Below are 5,574 nucleotides of genomic sequence, written 5' to 3'. Positions count from 1 at the left end.
CTGACAGCTATTACACTTTATAGTTGCAAAGTGTACATAATCTTTATATACTTACCATTGCCTTATTTGCCTCTTGTGATTGAGGAGCTGCCTCTGCATTGTTTAGCTCCTCAATGTTGTGCAAGGGCAAATCCAGAGGCAATACCCCAGCATCTACCGATTCATTGCAGCATACTCCGACCTCCTCACGGAGTTCGTTAACTGCTCTGGTCAGGTCTGACAGCATAGTTAACACGAGATGGCGCGGCCACGTCCAGACGCCTTCCTGACCGCTCCGCTCCGACTATCTACTTTTCTTGTTTGTTACCTATTTTTTGCTCTGGTTTTCATCCCAAAATCCTCTAGTCTTATAGTTTACGACAGCGGATCACTTGTAAACATCGGTGCCAAGGTTGCACATCTAATCTTGGACACTTTTAAACCTGACCCTTCCTGGCCGTCAGAGATTCTACGCGGCGCGGAGAACAACAAAGGACGGGCCGCTCATCCGAGGCGCAGAACAAAGAAGCGCCGGGGGAAACGCGCTGGTATTAGGAACAGACTGAGACAGCAGGCGCATCGCGCACCACTGCCCAGTATCCTACTGGCCAATGTACAATCCATGGAGAACAAGCTCGATGACCTAGGAGCAAGGGTCACCTTCCAACGTGACATGAGGGACTGCAACATTCTGTGCTTCACGGAGACATAGCTGACCCCCACCGTGCCGGACCAGGCCGTAACTCCGTCGGATTCATTCTTTGTGCTCCGCGCGGACAGAACGGCAGAGTCGAACAAAACCAAAGGTGGGGGAGTGTGTTTCATGGTAAACAGAAAGTGGTGTGATGCCAGGAGCATTTCTACTCTCTCCAGCGGCTGCTCGCCACATCTGGAATTCCTGAGCATTAAGTGCCGCCCTTTCTATCTGCCCCGTGAGTTCACCTCGGTCACCGCCACGGCGGTCTACATCCCACCCCAAGCGGACACAGGTATGGCTTTGTCCGAATTACATGATGTGCTGAGCTCGCTTCAAAACAAGGACCCGGGCGCAGCCCTCATTGTAGCAGGAGACTTTCACAAAGCGAACCTCAGACAAGTCATGCCAAACTTTTACCAGCATGTCTCGTGTCCAACGAGAGGGGATCGGATTTTGGATCACTGCTACACGCCATACAAGCAGGGCTACAAAGCTGTCTCACACCCGGCTTTTGGGAAGTCTGACCACAACGCCATCTTCCTCATCCCCCAGTATAAACAAAGCATACGGAGGGAAGAAGTAACCATGAGGGAGGTAAAACGGTGGACTGCCCAATCAGAAGCTACGCTACAGGACGCACTCAACGACGTCGACTGGGACATGCTCAGAGCATGCGCAGTCCACATCAACGAGTTTACGGAAGTAGCAGTATGCTTCGTCAATATGCTAGCGGAGGAGATTATCCCCACTGCGAGAGTCACCACATTCCCAAACCAGAAACCATGGATGGACAGATCGATCTGCACTGCAGTAAACGCCAGGACCGCCTCCTACAACGCGGGTCTCGCCACTGGCGATATGAGCGCCTACAAAGCGGCCTCATACGGCATGCGGCGCGCGGTGAGAGATGCCATACGCCGGTACCGGGAACGTGTGGAGTCCCGCTTCCACCAGGGCGACACACCGAGTATGTGGCACGGACTACGCACCATTACGGACTACAAAGCCAGGGACACTGCGCTGATCAACGCCGACTCTGCATTCACCAACGAGCTGAATCGGTTCTACGCCCGTTTCGAGGTTAGCCAGGCGGCTAATGCTATCTACCGCCTGACTACCGAGGACAGTGACGTCATCAGCGAGAGCCCGGTGACCAGCATCGCGGAGCATGACGTCCGAGCGGCACTGAGGAGAGTGAACACAAGGAAAGCGGCGGGGCCAGACGGCATCACCGGCCGTCTGCTGCGCTGCTGTGCTGACCAGCTAGCAGGTGTGTTCACTTACATCTTCAACGAGTCCCTGGCGAAGTCTGTGGTCCCCACATGCTTCAAAAGATCCACCATCATCCCTGTGCCCAAGAACAGCAAACCCTCATCCCTGAACGATTACCAGTTGCACTGACCTCGGTAGTAATGAAGGTGTTTGAGAGGCTGCTGAAGAACATCATCTCCTCCTCCATCCCAGACACCACAGATCCGCTGCAGTTCGCCTACAGATCCAACAGATCCACAGAGGATGCCATCGCCCACGTCCTACACACCACTCTCAGCCACGTGGCCAAGAAACAGGGTAACTATGTGCGAATGCTGTTTTTTGATTACAGTTCAGCGTTTAACACAATAGTGCCCTGCAGACTGTTCACAAAGCTCAGGGATCTGGGACTTAACAGCCGTTTGTGTGCATGGGTGTTGGACTTCCTCACTGGCAGAACTCAGGTGGTGAGGGTGGGCAGGTGCTTCTCCAACAGCATCACCATCAACACAGGAGCACCTCAGGGATGTGTCCTCTCGCCACTGCTCTACTCCCTCTACACTTCAGACTGTGTGGCCACCCATGGCTCCAACACCACTGTGAAGTTTGCTGACGACACAGTGGTGTTGGGTGCCATCTCCAACAACAATGAGGTGGGCTACATAGACGAAGTGAAGAATCTGGCATCGTGGTGCCAGGACAATCACCTCCAGCTGAACGTCGGCAAGACCAAGGAGCTGGTGGTGGACTTCAGAAGGAGTCAGCACAGAGACTACAAGCCCATTATCATCAATGGAGCTCCAGTGGAGAGGGTGCAGTCCTTCAAGTATCTTGGTGTCCACATATCCTCAGACCTGACATGGGCTGCCCACATTCAGGTCCAGACCAAAAAGGCTAGGCAGCGCCTGTATCACCTACGACAACTGAGGAAGTTCAGGGTCTCTCCAAAGATCCTCAGGATTTTCTATACAGGCGCTGTGGAGAGCATCCTCACACAGAACATGACATCGTGGTTCGGGAACAGCTGTGTGAAGGACCAAAAAGCTCTCCAGAGAGTGATCCGTACAGCAGAACGCTGCTGCAGGATTGCTCTCCCCCCGCTTCAGGACACCTACACCAGGAGATGCCGGACTAGAGCAGCGCAGATACTGAAGGACCCGTCCCATCCTGGCAACAAACTGTTCCAACTTCTGCAATCTGGTAGAAGGTTCCGCATCTTCCGGGCAAGGACAGAGAGACTCATGAGGAGCTTCTATCCCCAAGCCATCCGTGCCCTAAACACACACACCCGCCCTCTCACATCATCTATAATTGACTGAGACAGGACTCTTCCAGACACTAAACCAAGGCACAATGTACATTTCAATTCCTTTAATTTTAAATATGTTTATATTGTCTATCCTGTAAAATAGTCAGATGTCTATTCATATTAATGTACAGAATTCACCTGGTTGCTGCTACTACTGCACATTCACCCAATGTGTATATATATATATATATATATATATATATAGTGCTCAGTGAATACCTCAGGCAGCAGAAACCCAAGAAAGAGGACGGAGACGAGGAACCATCATGGAAGGACAGGCCCCTGCACGGTATGTACCACCGGCAGATAGAGGAGGTGGCTGATATCCAGAAATCCTACCAGTGGCTGGACAAAGCTGGACTGAAAGACAGCACAGAGGCACTAATCATGGCAGCACAAGAACAAGCTCTGAGTACAAGATCCATAGAGGCTGGGGTCTATCACACCAGGCAAGACCCCAGGTGCAGGCTGTGTAAAGATGCCCCAGAGACAATCCAGCACATAACAGCAGGGTGCAAGATGCTAGCAGGCAAGGCATACATGGAACGCCATAACCAAGTGGCCGGCATAGTGTACAGGAACATCTGTGCCGAGTATAACCTGGAAGTCCCGAGGTCAAAATGGGAGATGCCCCCAAGGGTGGTGGAGAATGACCGAGCTAAGATCCTGTGGGACTTCCAGATACAGACGGACAAAATGGTGGTGGCTAACCAACCGGACATAGTGGTGGTAGACAAACAGAAGAAGACGGCCGTAGTGATCGATGTAGCGGTTCCGAATGACAGCAATATCAGGAAGAAGGAACACGAGAAGCTGGAGAAATACCAAGGGCTCAGAGAAGAGCTCGAGAGGATGTGGAGGGTGAAGGTAATGGTGGTCCCCGTGGTAATCGGAGCACTAGGTGCGGTGACTCCCAAGCTAGGCGAGTGGCTCCAGCAGATCCCGGGAATAACATCGGAGATCTCTGTCCAGAAGAGCGCAGTCCTGGGAACAGCTAAGATACTGCGCAGGACCCTCAAGCTCCCAGGCCTCTGGTAGAGGACCCGAGCTTGAAGGATAAACCGCCCGCAGGGGCGTGCTGGGTGTTATATATATATATATATATATATATATATATATATATATATATATATATATATATATATATATATATATATATATATATATATATATATATATAATATATATATGTTCTTCCTCTACACCCCCCCCCCCCCCCCCCCCATTTTTTTGCACATGTCGAGGAGCGTGTCAGGCTACATTTCACTGTGTGTTATACTTGTATAACTATGCATGTGACAAATAAAGAACCTTGAACCTTGAACATCTTTTGTGAGGTCGCATCTGTTTCAAAGAACAATTCTAGAAAGATTAATGGCTTAAGCAGTGAGAGGCGAAAAACTAATATATCCATAAGTGATGGTGTAACATTCTGCATTCAAGTAGAATAGAATTCAATAGAATAGAATTCAACTTTATTGTCATTGCACATGGACAGGTACAGGGCAACGAAATGCAGTTTGCATCCATCCAGAAGTGCTTTAGTGATATAGATATATTACAATATATATTAGCAATAATATAGATATGTGAGTATATTACAAAAATGGGTCTATTATGGTATGTTATAATGTACACGGTATGAAGTATGTTGTGAATATTCTATAACTATAAGTATGTACAGGCTGTAGTGAGTACAAGCTATGTACAGGATATAAATATGAAAAACTATACAGAATATGAAATAAATAACTTTACAGAAATCTGAGATATACAGCTATACAGAAATGGGAACTATGCAAGTTGTAAATAGTTGTAGGGTTAAAAATTATCTAACTATCTAAGTATAAGTTGTTCTAACTGCTAAAAGTGTTTTCTAGTTTTTGCCTGTCACATATATTTGATATTTACAAAATGTGAACATTGGCATCCTCGAAAGAGTGTCCTTTATCCTTAAGATGCAGATGGACTGCTGAGTCTTGTCCTGTGGAGGTGGCTCTTCTGTGTTGTGCGCTTGTGAAGTGGCTGTTTGGTCTCTCCAATGTAGAGGTCTGGGCATTCCTCGCTGCACTGTACAGCATACACCACATTGTTAAGTCTGTGTTTTGGAGTTTTGTCTTTCAGGTGAACCAGTTTCTGTCTGAGCGTGTTGCTGGGTCTGAAATGCACCGGGATGTCATGCTTGGAGAAAACTCTCCTGAGTTTCTCTGATACACCGGCTACATAGGGGATGACAATGTTGTTGCGTCTGTCCTTCTTATCCTCCCTCGCTGGTGTCTGGTCTTCTTTTCTGTGCCTCTTTGCTGACTTTAAGAACGCCCATTTAGGATAGCCGCAC

Source organism: Rhamphochromis sp. 'chilingali' (genome assembly GCF_963969265.1).
Source record: "Rhamphochromis sp. 'chilingali' genome assembly, chromosome: 17".
Lineage (NCBI taxonomy): Eukaryota > Metazoa > Chordata > Actinopteri > Cichliformes > Cichlidae > Rhamphochromis > Rhamphochromis sp. 'chilingali'.
Note: the sequence above shows the minus strand (reverse complement) of the source record.